General features: G+C 40.4%; 2 non-coding genes across 2 annotated transcripts; both read right to left on the bottom strand.

Annotated features, from left to right (window-relative positions):
• Positions 1 to 15042: 15042 nt before the first annotated feature.
• On the bottom strand, positions 15043 to 15114 carry TRNAC-GCA (transfer RNA cysteine (anticodon GCA)). The gene has a single exon. It is a non-coding gene; the product is annotated as a tRNA-Cys (tRNA).
• A 2546-nt stretch (positions 15115 to 17660) lies between these two features.
• Positions 17661 to 17732, bottom strand: TRNAC-GCA (transfer RNA cysteine (anticodon GCA)). Its single transcript has one exon. It is a non-coding gene; the product is annotated as a tRNA-Cys (tRNA).
• Between the last annotated feature and the right edge of the window lie 7337 nt (positions 17733 to 25069).

The raw sequence follows: 25069 nt of genomic DNA, 5'->3' as shown, positions 1-25069 counted from the left end.
CACTACAAATAACTCAATTTCGTTTCTTTTTATGACTGAGTAATAGTCCATTGTATATATTTGCCACATCTTCTTTATCCATTCATCTGTCAATGGACATTTAGGTTGCTTCCATGTCCTGGCTATTGTCAATAGAGCTGCAATGAACATTGCGGTACATGACTTGTTTGAATTATGGTTTTCTCAGGGTATATGCCCAGTAGTGGGATTGCTGGGTCGTATGGTAGTTCGATTTTTAGTTTTTTAAGGAACCTCCATACTGTTCTCCATAGTGGGTGTATCAATTTACATTCCCACCAACAGTGCAACAGGGTTCCCGTTTCTCCACACCCTCTGCAGCATTTACAGTTTGTAGATTTATTTATTTATTTATTTATTTCATTTTATTTTTGGCTGCATTGGGTATTCATTGCTGTGCATGAGTTTTCTCTAGTTGCAGCGAGCAGGAGCTACTCTTCATTACAGTGTGCAGGCCTCTCATTGTGGAGGCTTCTCTTGTGCCGAGCATGGGTTCTAGGCAAGGAGGCTTCAGTAGCTGTGGCTCGTGAGCTCTGAAGTGCAGGCTCAGTAGTTGTGGCACACAGGCTTATTTGCTCCATGGCATGTGGGATCTTCTGGGACCAGGGCTCACACCCATGTCCCTGCATTGGCAAGCGGATTCTTAACCACTGCACCACCAGGGAAAGCATGTAGATTTTTCTGATGATGACCATTCTGACTGGTGTGAGGTGATACCTCATGTAGTTTTAATGTGCATTTCTCCAATGATTAGTGATGTTAAGCATCCTTTCATGTGTTTTGGCAATCTGTATATCTTCTTTGGAGAAATGTCTATTTAGGTCTTCTGCCCATTTTTGAATTGGGTTGTTTGTTTGTTTGATATTGAGCTGCATGAGCGACTTGTATATTTTGGAGATTAATCCTTTGTCAGTTGCTTCGTTTGCAAGTATTTTCTCCCATTCTGAGGGTTGTCTTTTTCTCTTGTTTATGGTTTCCTTTGCTGTGCAAAACCTTTTAGTTTCATTAGGTCACATTTTGTTTGTTTGTTTTTATTTCCATTTCTCTAGGAGATGGGTCAAAATGGATCTTCCTGTGATTTATGTCATGGAACATTCTGCCTATGTTTTCCTCTAAGAGTTTTAGAGTGTCTGGCCTTACATTTAGGTCTTTAATCCATTTTGAGTTTATTTTTGTGCATGGTGTTAGGGAGTGTTCTAATTTCATTCTTTTACATGTAGCTGTCCAGTTTTCCCAGCACCACTTATTGAAGAGGCTGTTTTTTCTCCATTGTATATTTTTGCCTCCTTTGTCAAAAATAAGGTGACTGTGTGTGGGGGGGTTTATCTCTGGGCCTTCTATCCTGTTTTATTGACCTTTATTTCTGTTTTTGTGCCAGTACCAAACTGTCTTAATTACTATAGCTTTGTAGTATAGTCTGAAGTCAGGGAGCCTGATTCCTCCAGCCCCATTTTTCTTTCTCAAGACTGCTTTGCTTATTCAGGGCCTTTGTGTTTCCATACAAATTGTGAAATCTTTTGTTCTAGTTCTGTGAAAAATGCCAGTGGTATTTTAATAGGGATTGCATTGAATCTGTAGATTGCTTTGGGTAGTAGAGTCATTTTCACAATGTTGATTCTTCCAATCCAAGAACATGGTATATCTCTCCATCTATTTGTATCATCTTGAATTTCTTTCATCAGTGTCTTATAGTTTTCTGCATACAGGTCTTTTGTCTCCTTAGGTAGGTTTATTCCTAGGTATTTTATTCTTTTTGTTGCAATGGTAAATGGGAATGTTTTCTTAATTTCTCTTTCAGATTTTTCATCATTAGTGTATGAGAATGCAAGAGATTTCTGTGCATAAATTTTGCATCCTGCAACTTTACCAAATTCATTGATTGGCTCTAGTAGTTTTCTGGTAGCATATTTAGGATTCTCTCTATATAGTATCATGTCATCTGCAAACAGTGACAGCTTTACTTCTTCTTTTCCAATTTGGATTCCTTTAATTTCTTTTTCTTCTCTGATAGCTGTAGCTAAAACTTCCAAAACTATGTTGAATGATAGTGGTGAGAGTGGACAAACTTGTCTTGCCCCTGATCTTAGAGGAAATGATTTCAGTTTTTCACCACTGAGAATGATGTTGGCTATGGGTTTGTCATATATGACCTTTATTATGTTGAGGTAAGTTCCCTCTATGCCTAGTTTCTGGAGGGTTTTTTTCATAAACAGGTGTTGAATTCTGTGGAAAACTTTTTCCGCATCTATTGAGATGATCATATTGTTTTTATCCTCCAATTTGTTAATATGGTTTATCACATTGATTGATTTGCATATATTGAAGAATCCTTGCATTGCTGGGATAAACCCCACTGGATCATGGTGTATGATCCTTTTAATGTGCTGTTGGATTCTGTTTGCTAGTATTTTGTTGAGGATTTTTGCATCTGTGCTCATCAGTGATATTGGCCTGTAGTTTTCTTTCTTTGTGACATCTGTGTCTGTTTTGGTATCAGGGTGATGGTGGCCTTGTAGAATGAGTTTGGGAGTGTCCCTCCCTCTGCTCTATTTTGAAAGAGTTTGAGAAGTATAGGTGTTAGCTCTTCTCTAAATATTTGATAGAATTCTCCTGTGAAGCCATCTTGTCCTGGGCTTTTGTTTGTTAGAAGGTTTTTAATCACAGTCTTAATTTCATTGCTTCTGATTGGTCTGTTTATGTCTTCGATTTCTTCCTGGTTCGGTCTCAAAAGATTGTGCTTTTCTAAGAACTTGTCCATTTCTTCCAGGTTGTCCATTTGATTGACATATAGTTGCTTGTAGTAATCTGTCATGATCGTTTGTATTTCTTCAGTGTCAGTTGTTACTTCTCCCTTTTCATTTCTAATTCTGTTGATTAGAGTCTTCTCCCTTTTTTTCTTGATGAGTCTGGCTAATCGTTTACCAATTTTGTTTATCTTCCCAAAGAACCAGCTTTTATTTTTATTGATCTTTGGTATCATTTCTTTCATTTCTTTTTCATTTATTTCTGATCTGATCTTTATGATTTCTTTCCTTCTGCTAACTTTGGGGGTTTTTTTGTTCTTCTTTCTCTTATTGCTTTAGGTGTAAGGTTAGGTTGTTTATTTGAGATATTTCTTGTTTCTTGAGGTAGGATTGTATTGCTATAAACTTCCCACTTAGAACTGCTTTTGCTGCATCCTATAGGTTTTGGGTCATCATGTTTTCATTGTCATTTGTTTCTAGGTATTTTTTGATTTCCTCTGATTTCTTCAGTGATTTTTTTGGTTATTTACTAGTGTATTATTTAGCCTCCATGTGTTTGTATTTTTTACAGATTTTTTCCTGTAATTGATATCTAGTCTCATAGCGTTGTGGTCAGAAAAGATACTTGATACAATTTCAATTTTGTTAAATTTACCAAGGCTTGATTTGTTACCCAAGATATGATCTATCCTGAAGAATGTTCCATGAGCACTTGAGAAAAATGTGTATTCTGTTGTTTTGGGGTGGAATGTCCTATAAATATCAATTAAGTCCATCTTGTTTAATGTATCATTTAAAGCTTGTGTTTCCTTATTTAATTTCATTTTGGATGATGTGTCCACTGGCGAAAGTGAGGTGTTAAAGTCCCCTACTATGATTGTGTTACTGTCAATTTCCCCTTTTATGTCTGTTAGTATTTGCCTTATGTACTGTGGTGCTTCTATGTTGGCTGCATAAATATTTACATGTGTTATATCTTCTTCTTGAATTGATCCCTTGATCCTTATATAGTGTCCTTCTTTGTCTCTTGTAATAGTCTTTATTTTAAAGTCTATTTTTTCTGATATGAGAATTGTTACTCCAGCTTTCTTTTGATTTCCATTTGCATGGAATATCTTTTTCCATCCCCTCACTTTCAGTCTCTATGTGTCCCTAAGTCTGAAGTGGGTCTCTTGTAGACAGCATATATATGTGTCTTGTTTTTGTATCCATTAAGTCAGTCTATGTCTTTTGGTTGAAGCATTTAATCCATTTACCTTTAAGGTAGTTATCATTATGTATGTTCCTATTCCCATTTTCTTAAATGTTTTGGGTTTGTTATTGTAGGTCTTTTCCTTCTCTTGTGTTTCCTGCCTAGAGCAGTTCCTTTAGCATTTGTTGTAAAGCTGGTTTGGTGGTGCTGAATTCCCTTAGCTTTTGCTTGTCTGTAAAGGTTTTAGTTTCTCCATCGAATCTGAATGAGATCCTTGCCGGGTAGAGTAATGTTGATTGTAAGTTCTTCCCTTTCATCACTTTAAATATGTCCTGCCCCTCCCTTCTGGCTTACAGAGTTTCTGCTGAAAGATCTGCTCTTAACCTCATGGGGTTTCCCTTATATGTTATTTGTTGTTTTTCCCTTGCTGCTTTTAATATTTTTCTTTGTATTTAATTTTTGATAGTTTGATTAATATGTGTCCTGGCGTATTTCTCCTTCTATTTATCCTGTATGGGACTCTCTGCACTTCCTAGACTTGAGTGACTACTTCCTTTCCCATGTTAGGGAATTTTTCAACTATAATCTCTTCAAATATTTTCTCAGTCCCTTTCCTTTTCTCTTCTTCTTCTGGAACCCCTATAACTCTAATGTTGGTGCATTTAATGTTGTCCCAGAGGTCTCTGAGACTCTCCTTAATTCTTTTCATTCTTTTTTGTTATTCTGCTCTGCAGTAGTTATTTCCACTATTTTATCTTCCAGGTCACTTATCTGTTCTTCTGCCTCAGTTAGTCTGCTATTGATTCTTTCTAGAGAATTTTTAATTTCATTTATTGTGTTGTTCATCATTGTTTGATTGCTTTGTATTTCTTCTAGGTCCTTGTTAAATATTTTTTGTATATTCTCCTTTCTGTTTCCAAGATCTTGGATCATCTTTACTAACATTACTCTGAATTTTTTTCAGGTAGACTGCCTATTTCCTCTTCATTTGTTTGGTCTGGTGGGTTTTTACCTGCTCCTTTATCTGCTGTGTGTTTCTGTGTCTTCTCATTTAGCTTAAATTACTGTATTTGGGGTCTTCTTTTTGTAGGCTGCAGGTTTGTGAATATCAGCTCCTGCTCCTCAGAACAGAAGCTCAGAAATGAGACAGTATGAGAGCAAGAAAGGAAAAGGCTGGCGACATCAAGGAACCCTGAGCAAGAACTGGATGGGAAATGAAATGGAATTAGATAAGATTCAGATGCTTTGTGAGAGAGCCATTTACACTGCTGACACGAGGAGGCCACACTGAGCTGTGCAATCAGCTGTTCAGTTCCCTGAGAGGGAGTCTGCAGGGAACCTGTGGCCACCACAGGATAATGGGCAAAACCCAAGCTTTGGTTTCATCACCTTCTCAGCCCCCTCCTGCTGCTCCACCCCGTGATGACACTTTGGTGAATGGATGCAGCTGCAATGCCTTGTTCTCAATCTACCCTCTCTTTTCTGATAAAGGCGTCCAGCTTTTTGTTTAGATAACCACCCACTCCCAATCTTAGTGTGGTCTGAATGGGCAGAACAAACTCCCAGCTCTAGAAATAGGCAAAGAATGAAGACACAGTAAAATCACAAAATTCCATGGCCATCGCTACATGACTGGTTCAGAAACAGGCCAGTGAGACTTAATCACAGGACTTGTGCTGGAAGTATCCAGAAGACAAACTTCCTTTTGTCCTCGGATGGCTAAGAGGAAAGGAGGTCAACTTGGTCAACTGGCCACAACTTGGGGAGAATCTTCCTGAGAATAATGTAAACAACACAGAGAAAAGCAGATCCAAGAAAGGGAGAAAAAACAGATTCCTGGTAACATGACTTGGGTACAGCCATGTTTGAAGCCAAATATGAAACCTAGATTTTTCACTTAAATTCCTGTTTTGCAAACACCAATTTGAGTTGGGCTTCTGTTGTGTGCAACAAAAAGAGATCCAACCAGGGCCACTCCTAGTTCATACACACCTTTGTGAGAATTAGAAAAGATATCCACACTGGGTTGGCACAGCCCTGAGGGTTTAATGCTCAGCAAATTAATGGCACATTCATGTGCATTAGAAAAAGGCTCCCTTCAAACTGTTCTACACTGTTGGTGGGAATGTAAATTGGTGCAGCTACTGTGGAAAACAGTATGGAGGTTCCTCAAAAAACTAAAAATAAAATTACCATATGATCCAGCAATCTTGTGGGCATATATCCAGATGAAACTATAATTCAAAAAGATACATGCATCTCTATGTTCACAGCAGCACTATTTACAATAGCCAAGACATGGAAACAAGCTAAATGTCCATTGACAGATGAATGGATAAAAAAGATGTGAGATAGATATATATAGATGGAATATTACTCAGCCATAAAAAAGAAAAAAATAATGCCATTTGCACAAACATGGATGGACCTAGATATGATCATACTAAGTGAAGTAAGTCAGAAAAAGACAAATACCATATGATATCACTTATATGTGCAATCTAAAATAGGACACAAACGAACTTATCTACAAAACAGAAACAGACTCACAGGCACAGAGAACAGACTTGTGGTTGTCAAGGGGGAGGGGGATGGGAGAGGGATGGAATGGGAGGTTGGGGTTAGCAGATGTAAGCTTTTATATATAGAAAGGATAAACAACAAAGTCTTACTGTATAGCACAGGGAAATATATTCAAAATCCTGTGATGAAACATAATGGAAAATAATATGAAAACGAATGTATATTTATGTATAAGTGAATCATTTTGCTGTACAGCAGAAATTAACACAACATTGTAAATCAACTATACTTCAATAAAATACATTTAAAAATAAATAAATAAAAACAAAGAAAAAGTCTCCCTTCCCTGTAGGCACATGCAGCCCAGACTAGCTCGGTTAATGGAGTGTGGCCTGGATTTCAGCTACTACTCTCCTGCTCAGATGGGCAGCTTTGCATGATGTTCTAACGCATATATTTGTGTGGCAGCCCTGGGCCTGGTTAACATACAAAATAATTATTAACTCAATCTCTTATTGACAAAGGCTTTGATTGTGTTTGTTAGGACATGTCTGATGCACCAAGTTAGAAACAGGCAACAATAAACCAGTTATCAATTCACACAGCAGGTGCTCAATTATGACTGAATCTTATCATTATAAAGAGATAAGACCCCTTGGATATCAATACCAACTTGGGTTGAATACTGAAAATAGGTAAGAGGGGCTCTCTGTCTGGTGGGAGGTGCAGTTACCTGGCCCAAAATAAAAGTCAGCATCTAGAATCTGCCAGAATAGGCCAGCAGAGCAGAGCATCTTAAAAATTGGGTGGTATGTGGAAGGAAGTTTTTCCCCAAAGACTGACTCCAGTGGTTTTAAAATAAGCCCACAAATTCTTTGACACGTCTTTTTTCAGAAGGTACAGACTCATTCTCCTCCCCTGAGTGTGGAGTGCCCTTAATGACTGGCTTCTAACAAATAAAATGTGACAGAAATGTTGGTTTATGCAGGGGAAGGTAGCTGTCACATCCTAAGAATATTCAGACACTCCTGTGGAGAAGTCTGGACGGCAAAAAGCTTAGGTCTCTTGCCAACAGCCAGCATTAGTTTGCTGACTGTGTGAGCGAGTGAGCCCCTTTGAAAGCAGCACGGCCAGTGGCAGCCAAGGCTTCCTCCATGAATAGCTTGATGACAACCTCATGAACGACCCCGAGCCACAATCACCTAGCGAAGCTGCCTCTGAATTCTTGCCCCTCAGAAACTGTGTATGGTAACAAATGTTCATCATTGTTTTAAGTCAGTAAGTGATGGGGTAAATTTTTATGCAGCAGTAGGTAAATAATATACTGAGAGCAATAAGACTCCAGCCACTAAGACTAACGAGAGGGAAGCAGGGCTCCAGCCCAAGAGGAAAGGGGACACTGAGCTGAGAATGAAGACAGGGACTCAGGTGGAATTTGGGGGCAGTCAAAGCAACAGGAACCACATGTTGGACTGAGTCCTGGAGACAGAGCTATGAATCCAGAGGTTCTTTTATTTCCCTGATGTGGTGTCGCATTGCTTCAGAGCCTGCGGCAGGACTGAGCTTGGAAGTTGGGCTAGTAATGGGCCAGTCCTCCCACAGGGGCCAAAACCTGGTAGAAATATTGGCTTCCTGGTCTGGCTTCAGGCAGACTGAAGTCCCAGTGGCTAAATGGCCCAAGGATGAATTGTCTGGAGCCACCAGATACAGGGACCAACAGACAAGTAGAAATCACATCCCATGGCAGATCAAAGGTCTTAGTACAACTCGAAAGTTGAGGAGTCAAAATCAGAGCTGGAAAGGAATACAAAATTGAGACAGAGCAAATAGTAACATCTCAGGATGAAGGCTGTAAGAGGGGGTACCTGAATCAGGCAGGAACCCCAGGGCAGGCCAGATACAAAGGCCCAAGCCCTTAATGTTCACCAGCAGATTTTTTTAAACAGAGATTACTGCCCTCCCCCAGAGATTCTGAGCCTAAAAATCAAAGGGGAGCCTGGCAATCTGCATTTCTAATCAGTTCCCAGGTGTTACTGATGCTCCTGGGGCACTTTGAGAAGCACTGAGCAAGGTAAGAAGGCTGGGATTATGCAGGGCTATGGGACCTGGACTGTCACAGCAGGAAGAATCTGTACAGAAGATCGCTTTGAGCAGAGAACCATTCATGTTCCCTGAATCTAATTAGACATCTGCATGTCCCACCCTTATGCCCCTCCATATTTCTTAAACCCCAACCTCTGCTCTACACTATTCCCTTCACCATTGAAAAGGAAGTAACTGGAAAATAATTACTCTCATTTATTGAGCAGTTACTATGTACTCTATTGACATTATATTATACAATTCTGACATCAAACTTAGTAAGGGAAATATTATTATTATCCCCAATGTACAAAGGAAAAGAACCCAGAGCTCACAGTGGGTGGTTATCTGGTCCCAAATCATTCAGGAAACCAGAATAAACTGTTAGAAGTTATCCTAACTGTAAAATAGTGACAGAGATATGTCCCTTTGGAAGAAGGAAGCCAAAGTTTCCCCACAGAAAAACGAAATCCATCAGGTAGCAAAGTACCACATGATCAGCTTTTAGCTGTCATTTCTTTTCAAAGAGAAATGAGAGAGAAATGGTACCTTGTTTGATGAAAGCTTGGATGCAACTCATTTCCTTTTAAAGTATTATAGAATATAATTGAGATTCCTTTGATTTTTCTCTAAAGAACCCCTGTTATATGGCAACCTTCAAAAAACATCAAATAGAAGTCAGGGGAAATCTCTACATTGATTATTTCTTTCCCATCACATGCACAAATGACCTTTCTGTGGCCTGTGTATTTGTAACTGTGCCCTAGAGACAAAGCCTGTCCAGCTCCATTTAATGCTGGTTAATTATAGTTGTATAGGAAACTTGGAAACAACTGAAATGCCCAACATATTATTTGTGTAATCCATATGTTAAACACCATGTGGCACTTAAAACTCATATATTTTAGAAAAGTTTTAGAATATCTAACATCATGTACAGGATATATTATTAAATGGAAAAAATCAGTTATATCAACTTAACAAAATATGTCTTAGGGACTTCCCTGGTGGTCCAGTGGTTAAGAATCCGCCTTCCAGTGCAGGGGACACAGGTTTGATCCCTGGTTGGGGAACTAAGATCCCACATGCTGCACGACAACTAAGCCTGTGTACCGTGCTGCAACTACTGAACCCACATGCTCTGGAGCCCGTGTGCCACAACTTGAGAGAAGCCTGCACACAGCAACTAGAAAAGCCTGCATACCACAACTAAGAGGAAGATTCCACATACCACAACAAAGATCCCACGTGCTGCAACTAAGACCTGATGCAGCCTAATTAATTAATTAATTACAAAATGTACCTTAGGTTTATATTTTGGTTTGGGTTCCCACAGCAGCAGACTCTTGAGTCAAGAATTCAAGTTCAAGTCACTTATTTGAGAGATGACCACAAGGCACACTGGTGAGGAGAGGAGGAGTGGGACAGGAAAGGGAAAGCCAGTAAAGACTGTACCGTCATGCAAGTTACCTCCTTGGACAACCCAACTCAATTCCACTGGGAACTCTGGAGCCCAGGCAGACGGCATCATGGCTCAGAGTGATCCCGTGGAAGGTGTAAGAAATCAGGGGTATTTAAACAACAGCTTCTGTCAGTCATTGTTTGAGGGCTGTTCCCAAGGGCCATTAATTCTCTGGCACCTCCACCTTACCATGAACATATGCAAAGTAGGCTCTTGGTAAAAAAAAAAAAAAAAAACCCTCAGAAGAGATGCAGATGCTGGCAGTTGGAATCAGGCCAGGGTGAACTGTGTGGGAAGGGCTGAAAGGAAAATTGGCAAAGCATCCAGAGTGTCTGCTGTACCCCTGTACCCCAGAACCTTGAGCTTGAGAAAAGCTTGTGTGCTATTAGTTTTTCAGAAAGTGCCATCCCAGGGAGCAGGAGTGAGGGAAAAGGGAGGGAGGAAGAGAAAGAAGGTTCAATAAGTTCAAAGGTGAATTTCCAATATGGCCTCCATGTGGTAACAAATGCACTAGTTGCTTGATCTCATAAAACTGTCTCTTGAGAGGATGTGTGAAGAACTGCATCCCCAGACAATCTGTCCTAAGAAACGAGGAGAAGATTTTAGCCTCAGCTTCTGCATCTCATTGGTGAAAGGTTTCCCCATGGTGCATGAGCTCCTTAACACTTCCAAGTTCTGTATGTGGGGGCACCAACTGGGCCCGTGACCTCTCACACTTCAAAAGCATGAAGGAAGCCAAGAATGGGAGGCTGGAGCATCCAGCGTGGACAGGAGGGAAGGCTGCAGGGCATGCCTGGGTGGAGCTGACAGGTCCTTTCATACTCAGTTACCCCCGTGGCAGCCAGGACAGAAAAGGTGGTCAAGGGCCTCAGAAATGGTCAAGGCCAAGAGGATCTGAGATGCTGCCTAAGATATGCCTGATGCATTTTTGTTTAATAAATATTTACATACATTCACACAAAAAGCACACACATGTACAAACACAATCCCATATAAAAAAGACAACAGTTTTAAAGACAGTGGTGAAGAACCAACCAATTTTTATTCCTTCCTATATTCTTTGATATATGTTTGAAATTGTATATAATAAAGGTGCTTTGATTTTACAATGGCTGAAGGTCATGTGGACACTTTTAGAAAGGGAGGCAGAGTATGAAACATTTCTCAGAGTAAAACAAACTGGTAAAAACAATTATTATTCTGTATTTTACATGATGGGCACAGACAACATTTTCTTCTTCAATAAAAGGTTGACTCTTTTAAGCAGCAATAAGTAGTTTTTTAATGTGAGAGGTATAACTCTTGCCTTATAATAAAATTAGTTTCCAAATAATTTAGAAATATACTTTCTTTGTATACCTTGCTTCATTTATTTATTCATTCACTGAATTAGCCAGTAGCTGTTATAACCTCCAGTGCATGAAGTTGGGGCCACATGACTAGTTCTGTCCTGCAAACTGTAAGCAGAAGTGATGTATGTCACTCCTGGGCTAAGGCAGCTATGAACTGGAACGGTGACCCTAGGGCCACATTTTGCTAGATGACATAGCTACAAGAGGGACAGAGGCCACCTTACCTGCATCAGACCTTGCAGGAAAAGGATACCAATCTTTACTGTTCACCACAGCCTATGTGCAGACCCTTTTCTTGCCTTGGGGTCCACACACAAAAAAACTGGCAATCTTATGGGTTATTGTTATCTAGTAAACATACCAGAGAAACACATTGCCACCAAAACCCAAAGAGGCTCACTGAGTGATGCGCCTTGTTCTGTGTTGTGTCTCTCACTGTAGAAGGCATATCCTGAAGTGCCTCAGACACTGGACACCTAAACATTTTACCAATGTGGCAGTAAATTGCTACGGTGTTTTTCTTCTGCCCCTAATAAGATGTGACTAAAAAGGACACAGCACATTTATGATCTTCTTCCACAAAGTACATAACCCCAAGCTAATCATGAGAAAACACCAGACAAACCCAAAGTGAGGAGTGTTCTACAAAATATCTGACCCAAAGTTTTAAAAAGTGTTAAGTATACAAAAAAAAAAAAAACCCCACAAGGAGAGAAAAGGGAACACTCTTACATTGTTGGTGAGAATGTAAGCTGGTGCAGCCACTATGGAAAACCGTACAGAAGTTCCTCAAAAAGCTAAAAACAGAATTATTGTGAAGAGTATACACATGTTCACCAAAAGACATGAAACAAAATATACACAGCAACAACAATGATAATCATCCAAAACTTAGAACAACACTGATGTTCATCTACAGAAGCATGGAAACATAAATTGTAATATAGTCAATGAAAATACTCAATTCAGCTATGAAAATGATTAAACTACAACTACACACATAACATATATGACTCGCACAAACATTTTGAGTGAAAGAATCTAGGTACAAAAGAGCACAGACTGTCAGACTGTATGATTCCGAATATATATTGTTCAAAAACGAGCAGAACTACTCTATGCTGTTAGAAGTCAAGATGGTAATTATTCTTGGGAGACATACTGATTTTAAAGGAGGAAGAAGGGATCTTCTGAGGTGCTAGTCACCTCAGAATGGTCTCAGCCATGGTCTCAGCCATCCCATGATCACCCGCTAGATTGGGGATTCACTGGAAGGACTAACATGACCCAATGTAGTTTTAGTCATGGCTAAGATTTATTACTGCGAAGGATACAGGGCAGAAATAACAGAAAAAAGATATATACAGGCAAATGTTAGAGAGGTAAAAAGCAGGCTTTCTTGTCCTCCCTATGCAGGGGATGCATCTTCTTCTCCAGGTGGGAAGTACAAGAATATGTGTGAGATGACCATGCTCAGGAAACTTGGCTTGAGTCTTGGGGTCCAAAGTTCCTAAATGGAATTGGTCACTTCCTAGTCATGGATGTGAACCCCAAACCAGGCCCTGGGTACACATCATGAAACTTGATGTTTACTTTAACATGCTTGCTCATCTTGACTCACTACTTTGGGCATATAGACTAATATCTTTACCCAGCCACTATGTGAACATTCCAGTAGTTTAGTTCTCAGAGTTGACCAAGGGTCATTACGATGGCTATAGATTTAAACAAGAACTGAGTAAAACATATCTGCTTCATCAACTCCCTCTGCTCACTAGTAATGTTATCATTCTTGCTCTGGGGACTGATTAGATGGGTAGGTTTTGTTTGTGCTTATGTATGCAGATTATACTTCAAACATTTTTAGAAATTAGTCAGGTAGAAATCCAGACCCATTAATTAGAGCCCCACATTCTTGTAAGTCTACTGAAACCCTGGGAAGTTATCAAAGTAACATTAGGAAACCATTAGGGAATATAAAAAGCAGGGGTAACTCTAAATCTAAGTGGATGTCAAGAGAACAAGAAAGTGAACAAAATTCATGATGATGAGTTTCAGAGTATGTTAAGTAGGCAGGTAACAGTGAATTTTGTAAAAAAAAAAATTGCATTTGGATGTTTTGGCTATTCTTTAATGTGTCTGAAGTGATCAAAAACCAAATTACGAACAAATTTGTAATTCAGATATAATTTTATGGGAATTTAATTGATAGTACAATCTGTTAAAAGTTACCAAAAACAGGTTTTCAAAAGTTTATCTCTTATGTTTTTAATTTTAAAATTGAGCATTAAAATATATGTGCAATAAAAAAAAAGAATTACCTATGATCCAGCAATCCCACTCTTGGGCATATATCCAGACAAAACTCTAATTCAAAAAGGTACATGCACCACTCTGTTCACAGCAGCACTATTCACAATAGCCACGACATGGAAACAACCTAAATATCCATTGACAGATGAATGGATAAAGACGATGTAGTACATATATATAATGGAATAAAAAGAACAAAATAATGCAGCAACATGGATGGAACTAGACATAAGTGAAGTAAGCCAAAGACAAATATCATATGATATCACTTATATGTGGAATCTAAAATATGACACAAATTAACTTATCTACAAAACAGAAACAGACTTACAGACATAGAGAACAGACGTGTGGTTGCCAAGGGGGGAAGGGGTTAGGAGAATGATGCACTGGGAGTTTGGAGTTAGCAGATGCAAACTATTATATAGAATAGATATATAGAATAGATATATATATAGAGAGAATGGATAAACAACAAGGTCCTACTGTATAGCACAGGGAACTATATTTAATATCCTGAGATAAACCATAATAGAAAAGAATATGAAAAAGAATTATACATATATGTATAACTGAATCACTTTGATATACATCAGAAATTAACACAACATTGTAACTCAACTGCATTTCAATTTTAAAAAACCCACAAGGAAAGGCTGAGCAACTGTCAGAAGTTGATGGACACTAAGAAGACATTATGACTAAGTGCAACATGGTACACTGTATTGAATCCTGGAACAGAAAAAAGACACTGGTGGAAAAACTGGTGAAATCTGAATGATGTCTTTGGTTTGGTTAATAGTGCTGCACTGATGTTTCATAGTTTTGAGAAATATGTCACAGTTATGTAAGTTTGTCAACATTAGGGGAAGCTGAGTGAAAGTTATAGGGGACCTCTCTGTACTATCGTTACAACTCTTCTGTAACTCTAAATTACTAAAAGATAAAAAGTTTGTAGAAAGGAAGCTGGAAGTTTCTGGTTGATAAGACTTGAATATACAGGACTGGAGAAATAAAGGTACATGTGAGAAAGTGCATGTGTGTGTGTATTTTTGTCTATTGGTGTGTCTGTGTGTGACTGTGTGTGGATCTGTGTGTGTGTGTGGTTGGGGGACATCTGGTGTGGGGGTGTCTTTGGGTGTCTCTGGGTGTGTGGCTGTGTTTGTGTGTGTCTGGTGCAGGCAGGGTAGGTTTACATGAGCACACAGTTCTACTGTGAGGGAATTAATAAGCCAAGGCACCTCCATGAACCTGAGAGTGAGTGCCTCCTTAAATTTTGAGCCCTAGGCACCTTGCTTACCTCACCCTAGATCCAGTCTTTTAATGAAACTGCCAGGAAGAACAAAAGAAAAAAACAGGGGGCACCTGGATTTGAACCAGGGACCTCTTGATCTGCAGTCAAATGCTCTATCACTGAGCTATACCCCCTGATGCTATTATGCCCCCTATAAGCACTTATTCCACTTTTATGAGTTTCATCATACTTCATAAATATCTGTGTGGATGAGATTCCTCCTAGATTTAATTTCATCCCTGATTCCCTTCTAACCACATCACCTCCTACTTTTCCCAGAGCATGTATGTTCATTCTCTTCTCAGAACTTAAAGCTCAGTGCTATATTCTCAGTCTAGCTCTCCAGTGTTTAAAATACCCACCAACTGCCCATAAATCTCCAAGCACATCAGTGAATGTTGTAAATATCATAGGCTGCCATCAAGTATTGGACATGGAGGGGGTCTTAACTGGGTATCCACAACTGGACTACAGAGGTTCATGTTCAACTCTGAATTACAGGCAAATATTGTATGTGTGCATGAATTGTATATTGTACATGATTTCATCAGATTTTCAAGGGGATCTCATCCAGGTGAACTGCCTCATTTTACAGCTGGAAAAAAAAAAAAAAACAGTTAAGAAGTCCAAAATTCACCTTTGAACACCACAGATTCCTAGTTCCTTGAGTTCCAGTCTGAAAAGTTTCAATCTTGTGTATCTCCAAGATGGAGAAGAAAGGTCAAGGAAATCTCTGTCACTGCAGTAAGTTCTCCCTGATGAAGCCTGGCAGCTGCTGTGAAGCTAAGGAACCCACAGCCCCCAGAGGTCCAGCTCACAGCTCTCTGAGGGCCGTAGACGACCCTTCCCAGCCGCTCCACTCTGAGGTTCTACAGAAACCTCAGATTGCAAACCCAGTGTGCCCCAAACTACACTTGCTGTCTTCCTGCTCAAACCTGCATCTCCTCTTATTTTGCTTTGTTGTAATAATAATAGTCCATATTTACTAAACACTTGCTATGTGCCAGGCTCAGTACTAAAAGTTCTAGCCATAACTTCCTGCTGAATCATCACCAAAAAATCCAACAGAACAGGTATTATTGTTAGCATACTGATTTTGCAAGTAAGGAAACTGAAGCACAGAGTGGCCATGCAGCTGGGAGGTGGTGGGGCCAGGATTTCAGTGTGGGCTCAGAGCTGGGTGCCAGGCCTGCCTATATAACCATCTGATCAGCCTCCTCCCTGTCTTGGTTGGTGACACCACTGTGTACTCAGTCATTTGGCCAAAGCATGTAACATGACTCTGGGTTTCTTCCAACCTCTCCTCCCCAGTACAAGTTAATCACTGGGTACTGCTGATTTTAGCTTTGACATCACTTACGCCCACCGCCACCCCTGCACCGCAGTGCCACCACCTCCTAAATTGTTTCCCAGCCTCCACCCCTCACATCCATCCCCTACTGCTCCCACAGCAGCGTTTTAAAATCAGGTGCATCTAGGCCACTCCTCTTAAATACCTCCATGATAAACTGCAAGCCTCTCAGCACAACAAGAGTTCTTACATTTTGATCCCTGTCTGCCTCCTCAGCTTCAGCCTCCTCTGCTGACACTCCGCATAGCACATTTTGTGCTCCAGCTGCCTCCAACTGCATCCGTCTGGCTCCAGCCTCTGCCCATGCAGTTCTCTCTACCTGGGACCCAACCCTCACTCACCGCACCCCTGCCTCTCCTCCACCTTCCCTCTGGTGAGATTCTGTGAGACCCTGACTTGCCATCAGCTCCTCTTGGAAGCCTCCTGTAACCTCCCTCCTCTGGACAGAGGTAATAGCTGTCTCCTCTGCATTCCTGAAGCTGGCCCAGCTCAGTCCAGCCCACAGCTGTCTGACTTCTTATTTTACAGGCCTGCTTCCTGGCTGAGAGCACACTGAGTCCAGGGGCTGTGTCTTAGTCACTTCTGGGTTCACACTTTGCAAAATTCTGGCACATAATAGGTGCTCAGTGCATGTCATTCAAGCTAATTTAAAAATGCAGCAGTACCTGAGTTGTAGGCAGGAGTTAAACCTAGACTAAGGCCTGACCTCTGGCCCCAGCCTGGGTCCGGAATGCAGGCACCCAAGGTGGGGTGCTTGCTGCAGGAAATGAACTGGGGGTGGAAAGGTAATAGAAAGTCCTCAAGCTTTAGAGCAGGAAAGGAGTGCAGTTCCCTAAACTTTAGGCCAGTTCATGTTTATCCACAGCAGTGTTCTGTGAACAAGGACTCTATTCCCTGACTGCCCCCAGGACACTGTAAAGTGTGGACTCCATCACTAAGTTACTGAGTTTGCCCTGCAGCCAAATGTTCTAAAACTCTATGGACAGTTCTAACACCTTGGGAGCATTACTAAGTGGAATTTTGTGACAAAGATTTTAACAGAAAGAGAACAGAATGAGTAGTATAATGAAGTCATTGAGAACCATGCTCTGAGTTCAAATCCTGGACCTGAGCTTTGTAGTATCTCCAAGTCTCAGACTCCTCATGCAAAATGGAGATAATGTGTCTTGTAAAATTTTGATGAGAAATGAAGGAGGTAATTAACTTAAAGAACATAGTCTGCCACCTGGCATATACAAAAGGGAAATTAGTGATTATTCAAAGAGCCATGAGCCACAGAAGATAAAAGTCAAAATCAATACGTATTTTTCTAAAGCATGAAGAATATGCAGGGGGCACCTGGATTTGAACCAGGGACCTCTTGATCTGCAGTCAAATGCTCTACCCCTGAGCTATACCCCCACTGACATGGACTTGTTTTCATAATCTCTCTCTCTCTCAACATTATGGTTCTAAACACCTGCAGTAACTCAGAGGAACTATAATTAGAGAGAATGCTGCCTGGAAGAAATCTGGGCATCACAAGTCTTAGAATTTCATTATGAAAAAAGACCTGACTCCTGAGAATTAAGTTCTCTGAGCCTAGAAACTTAGACTTTCCATACCCAAAGCCTCTGCTGTCTGCCATATCTCATACAAAGTGAACCTTGGTTCCAGATTAAAATCCTCAGGTTTTCCACAAATAGCATCATCAGTATAATGTGATGATTGGATTCCTGTCATGCTTCCTTAGCCACGGCTCCCAGCAACTGAGATCCTCATTGCTCTTCTGACTTCACAGAACGGAGCTCATAACTGGCACTAATAAACATTTGTTACATTAAACTGATTCTGGAAAAAATATGTATAAATAATGATTTGTGTGAGATAGCTTTTCCAAGACATAACTGTAAGATGATTTTACACAAAGACAGATGGTCAAGGAGATACACTCTTATGTAACATAACTTGCCTGAAACTTGGAATACTGCCAACTCCAAAAGGTCATTTGATGAGGAGAAATAAGGCTCTAAACAAGAGCCTCTTAACTGATTAAATCACCTATCCTATTCTTACCACCAAAGATTCCTTTTCACTTCCAAACACAACCACAGTTGTAGCACCCTGTATCCCTGAGCATCATAAACATCTCTTCTCCCCCTGATGAACTCTTCAGGTGCTTCTCATGGAAACTTACTTGCTTAAACCTGTAAGGAAGGCTCTCTTCTGCCAATTTCCTGACAACATGCATTATTGAGATCTTTTCAAAGGATCCTAGTGTGTCATGGTGGTGGTTGGTTGGGACCCCTGGAGAGGGGAGAGTCTCAATTACATTCATTTTCTCCCTTACCTCAGGCTGGAATTGAGAGCTAAGAAAAGAATCACATGCATTCTTTGCTCATTGTTCTTTTCTCACCCTGGACATTAGTGGGAGTAGAGATTTTAGCAATAACAGACGTCCTGTGTGCTTCATATTGAAGAACCCCAGTGTTGGAAGGGATTAGAGATCATTTATTCCAACCACTTCCTTTGCAGACTAAGAAACAGATGGAGTGAAAATGAAGAGCTCTGCTTAAAGTCAGACATAACAGTAGCAAGAGCAGAACCAAGGGTCCATTCCACTGCCAACTCCTTAGAGGTTCTTTGGAAGCCCCCAGTGCCTGGAACGATGCAGGTGCTCAATAAATGTTTGTGGGATAAATACCAAACTGTAGTTATATAGATAGACCAAATGTCCTGGTTTGCTGGGGATTCTCCTGGTTTTAGCACTGAATGCCCTGTGTCCCAGAAAATCCCTCAGAAAACCAGGCTGTGGTTGTTTGGTCACCGTAGATATGACCTTATTTTTTCTCATTCATAGTATTTCCAAAACCTAATCATTCACTTTCCACTTTCTCATTTTTTTTAACCATTTCGCGTACATCTTATACTAGTATTTACTTAATATTTGACTTTAAATCAACCTAATGTTTTTTATTTAGCCTCATCCTAAGCAAAAATATCCCTGAAATCATGCCAATTATATTTCTTTGTACTGCACATCAAAACAAATACAGAGCTTTGGATATTTGTTAAAATTGCATTTAGCACATGTTACACTTACAACTTGCCATGCACCCTTCTAAGTGTTTTACAAATACTGATTCATTTAATCCTTAAGACAACTCAATGAGAGAGGGACAATTATCATCTTTAGTTTATGATGAGGAAACTGAGGCACAGAGAGGTTAAACAACTTGTCTAAGGTCACACAGCTGTTAAATTTGTCCACAGTCCCCAAAGTCATCTTGGAAACACTCAGTGTTAACCGCAGTGTGATGATTAATTTTATGTGTCCATCTGAATGAGCCACAAGGTGCCCAGACATTTGGTGTCATTATTCAGGATGTGTCTATGTGGGTGTTTCTGGACGAGATCAACATGTGAATTGGTAAAGGAGTAAAGCAGATGGATCCTCTCTTTTTAGGTGGGCCTCTTCCAATCCACTGAAGAACTGAATAGAAAGATCAAGTAAATAAAAAAGACCGCAAATAACAAGTGTTGGAAATGATGAGGAGAAAAGGGAACCCTTATGAACTGTTGGTGGTGATGTAAATTTGTGGAAGAGTATGGAGATTCCTCAAAACACTAAAAATAGAACTACCATATGATCCTGCAATCCCACTCCTGGGCATATATCCAGACAAAACTATAATTCAAAAAGATACATGCACCCCTATGTTCATACCAGCACTATTCACAATAGCCAAGACATGGAAACAACCTAAGTGTCAATCAACAGATGAATGGATAAAGAAGACATGATACACACACACACATGTGTGTGTGTGCACAATGGAATACTACTCAGCCATAAAAAAGAAGGAAATTATGCCATTTGTAACAAGATGGATAGACCTGGAAGGTATTATGCTAAGTAAAATAAGTCAGACAAAGACAAAAGCTATATGTTATCACTTATAATTGGAATCTAAAAAGTAAAACAAATGAAGGAATATAACAAAACAGAAACAGACTCAGATACAGAGAACAAACTAGGGGTTACCAGTGGGGAGAGGGAAGGGGGAGGGACAAGAGAGGGGAAGGGGATAAAGAGGCACAAACTACTACTACTAAATAAGCTACAAAGATATATTGTACAGCACAAGGAATATAGCCAATATTTTATAATAACTTTAAATGGAATACAATGTACAAAAATTTTGAATCACTATGTTGTACACCAGAAAATAATGTAACATTGTACATCAACTATACTTCAATAATAATAAATAAAAAAGAACAAGAGGGACCTCCTCCTGCCTGACTACTTTGAGCTGAGACATGTCTTTTCCTGCCTTTAGAATAAAACTGAAACATCAGCTCATCTGGATCTCCAGTTTGCTGACTACAGATCTTGGGACTTTTCAGCCTCCATAATCATGTGAGTCAATTACTTATCATAGGTATTTTTATATACATATATACATATTATTGGTTCTTTTTCTCAGGAGACCCCTAATACACAGGACATGCTCTGGGAAGAATTGTTGGGCCTGTACTGGCCTTGAGGCGCCTGTCCATACTGTTGAGATTTCATATACTTCACTAGGCTCAGAACAGCACCTGCCAGAAGATTGGGGTCCAGTAACAATAGTTAAGCTGACCTGATGTTGTATTCCTAACTCCCTTCTCCCTTCACACACATGTGAATTTGCTCTCATTGTCAAAACATAAACAAAAGTAAAAGTTCATATGTTTTTAAACTATAAGTTACAGGAGCCAAATAATCTGGCTTGAGTTCCAAAGATTTACGTTGCAAGAAAAAAAGTTCCAGACATCCGTTGCACAACAATGTGATTATACTTAACACTAATGAACTGTACACTTAAAAATGATTACCATGATAGGGTTGAGGAGAAGATGGTGAAAGAGTAAGATGCAGAGATTACTTTCCTCCCCACATAAACATCAGAAATACATCTACACGTGGAACTGCTCCTATAGAACACCCACTGAAGGCTGGCAGAAGACCTCAGACCTCCCAAAAGGCAAGAAACTCCCCACGTACCTGAGTAGGGAAAAAGAAAAAAGAAAAAACAGAGACAAAAGAATAGGGACAGGACCTGCACCAGTGGGAGGGAGCTGTGAAGGAGGAAAGGTCTCCACACACTAGGAAGCCCCTTCATGGGCAAATACTGCGGATGGTGGAGGGGGGAAGCTTCGGAGCCATGGAGGAGAGTGCAGCAACAGGGGTGCAGAGGGCAAAGCAGAGAGATTCCCACACAGAGAATCAGTGCCAACCATCACTCACCAGACCAAGACGCTTGTCTGCACACCCGCCAGGGCAGGCGGGGGCTGGGAGCTGAGGCTCAGGCTTCGGTCAGATCGCAGGGAGAGGACTGGGGTTGGCGGCGTGAACACAGCCTGAAGGGGTTAGTGCAGCACAGCTAACGGGGAGGGAGTTCGGGAAAAAGTCTGGACCTGCCAAAGAGGCAAGATACTTTTTCTTCTCTGTTTCCTGGTGCACAAGGAGAGGGGATTAAGAGCGGCGCTTAAAGGAGCTCCAGAGACGGGCGCGAGCCGTGGCTATCAGCGCAGACCCAAGACGGGCATGAGACGCTAAGGCTGCTGCTGCCACCACCTAAAAGCCTGTGTGTGAGCACAGGTCACTATCCACACCGCCCCTCCCGGGAGCCTGCACAGCCCAACACTGCCAGCATCCCATGATCCAGGGACAACTTCCCCGGGAGAACACACAGCGCACCTCAGGCTGGTGCAACGTCACGCTGGCCTCTGCCGCCGCAGGCTCACCCCGCATTCTGTATCCCTCCCTCCCCCCGGCCTGAGCGAGCCAGAGCCCCCGAATGAGCTGCTCCTTTAACCCCATCCTGTCTGAGAGAAGAACAGACGCCCTCAGGCGACCTATACGCAGAGGCGGGTCCAAATCCAAAGCGGAACCCCAGGAGCTGTGCGAACAAAGAAGAGAAAGGGAAATTTTTCCCAGCAGCCTCAGGAGCAGCGGATTAAATCTCCACAATCAACTTGATGTACCCTGCATCTGTGGAATACCTGAATAGACAATGAATCATCCCAAATTGAGGAGGTGGACTTTGGGAGCAACGATATATATATATTTTCCCCTTTTCCTCTTTTTGTGAGTGTATATGTGTATGCTTCTGTGTGAGATTTTGTCTGTATAGCTTTGCTTTCACCATTTGTCCTAGGGTTCTGTCCGTCTGTTATTTTTTGTTTGTTTGTTTGTTTTATACTTAAAAAATTTTTTTTCTTAATAATTATTTTTTATTTTAGTAACTTTATTTTATTTTATCTTTATTTTATTTTATTTTATTTTATCCTCTTTCTTTCTTTCTTTCTATATTTTTCTCCCTTTTATTCTGAGCCGTGTGGATGAAAGGCTCTTGGTGCTCCAGCCAGGCATCAGGTCTGTGCCTCTGAGGTGGGAGAGCCAACTTCAGGACACTGGTCCACAAGAGACCTCCCAGCTCCATGTAATACCAAATGGCGAAAACCTCCCAGAGATCTCCATCTCAACACCAAGATCCAACTTCACTCAACGACCAGCAAGCTACAGTATTGGACACCTTACGCCAAACAACTAGCAAGACAGGAACACAGCCCCATCCATTAGCAGAGAGGCTCCCTAAAATCATAATAAGGCAACAGACACCCCAAAACACACCACCAGACGTGGACCTGCCCACCAGTAAGACAAGATCCAGCCTCATCCACCAGAACACAGGCACTAGTCCCCTCCACCAGGAAGCCTACACAACCCACTGAACCAATCTTAGCCACTGGGGACAGACATCAAAAACGACGGGAACTATGAACGTGCAGCCTGCATAAAGGAGACCCCAAACACAGTAAGATAAGCAAAATGAGAAGACAAAAAAACACACAGCAGATGAAGGAGCAAGTTAAAAACACACCAGACCTAACAAATGAAGAGGAAATAGGCAGTCTACCTGAAAAAGAATTCAGAATAATGATAGTAAAGATGATCCAGAATCTTGGAAATAGAATAGACAAAATGCAAGAAACATTTAACAAGGACCTAGAAGAAATAAAGAGGAAACAAGCAACGATGAACAACACAATAAATGAAACTAAAAATACTCTAGAAGGGATCAACAGCAGAATAACTGAGGCAGAAGAAAGGATAAGTGACCTGGAAGATAAAATAGTGGAAACAACTACTGCAGAGCAGAATAAAGAAAAAAGAATGAAAAGAACTGAGGACAGTCTCAGAGACCTCTGGGACAACATTAAACGCACCAACATTCGAATTATAGGGGTCCCAGAAGAAGAAGAGAAAAAGAAAGGGACTGAGAAAATATTTGAAGAGATTATAGTTGAAAACTTCCCTAATAAGGGAAAGGAAAAAGTTAATCAAGTCCTGGAAACACAGAGAGTCCCATACAGGATAAATCCAAGGACAAACACGACAAGACACGTATTAATCAAACTATCAAAAATTAAATATAAAGAAAACATATTAAAAGCAGCAAGGGAAAAACAACAAATAACACACAAGGGAATCCTCATAAGGTTAACAGCTGATCTTTCAGCAGAAACTCTGCAAGGCAGAAGGGAGTGGCAGGACATATTTAAAGTGATGAAGGAGAAAAACCTACAATGAAGATTACTCTACCCAGCAAGGATCTCATTCAGATTCGATGGAGAAATTAAAACCTTTACAGACAAGCAAAAGCTGAGAGAGTTCAGCACCACCAAACCAGTTTTACAACAAATGCTAAAGGAACTTATCTAGGCAAGATACACAGGAGAAGGAAAACACCTACAATAACAAACCCAAAACATTTAAGAAAATGGGAATAGGAATATACATATTGATAATTTCCTTAAATGTAAATGGATTAAATGCTCCCACCAAAAGACACAGACTAGCTGAATGGATACAAAAACAAGACCCATATAAATGCTGTCTACAAGAGACCCACTTCAGACCTAGAGACACATACAGACTGAAAGTGAGGGTATGGAAAAAGATATTCCATTTAAATGGAAATCAAAAGAAAGCTGGAGGAGCAATTCTCATATCAGACAAAATAGACTTTAAAATAAAGACTATTACAAGAGACAAAGAAGGACACTATATAATGATCAAGGGATCTATCCAAGAAGAAGATTTAACAATTGTAAATATTTATGCACCCAACATAGGAACACCTCAATACATAAGGCAAATACAGCCGTAAAAGGGGAAATCGACAGTAACACAATCATAGAAGGGGACTTTAATACCCTACTTTCACCAATGGACAGATCATCCAAAATGAAAATAGATAAGGACACACAAGCTTTAAATGATATATTAAACAAGAGGGGCTTAATTGATATTTATAGGAGATTCCACCCGAAAACAAAAGAGTTCACATTTTTCTCAAGTGCTCATGGAACATTCTCCAGGATAGATCATATCTTGGGTCACAAATCAAGCCTTGGTAAATTTAAGAAAATTGACATCGTATCAAGTATCTTTTCCGACCACAATGCTATGAGACTAGCTATTAGTTACAGGCAAAGATCTGTAAAAAATACAAACACATGGAGGCTAAACAATACACGACTTAATAACCAAGTGATCACTGAAGAAATCAAAGGGGAAATCAAAAAATACCTAGAAACAAATGACAATGGAGACACGATGACCCAAAACCTATGGGATGCAGCAAAAGCAGTTCTAAGAGGGAAGTTTATAGAAATACAATCCTACCTTAAGAAACAGGAAACAT

This window comes from Balaenoptera ricei, chromosome 4 (genome assembly GCF_028023285.1).
Source record: "Balaenoptera ricei isolate mBalRic1 chromosome 4, mBalRic1.hap2, whole genome shotgun sequence".
Lineage (NCBI taxonomy): Eukaryota > Metazoa > Chordata > Mammalia > Artiodactyla > Balaenopteridae > Balaenoptera > Balaenoptera ricei.
The sequence above is the reverse complement of the archived record's forward strand: the minus strand, read 5'-3'. Positions and strand labels throughout refer to the sequence as shown.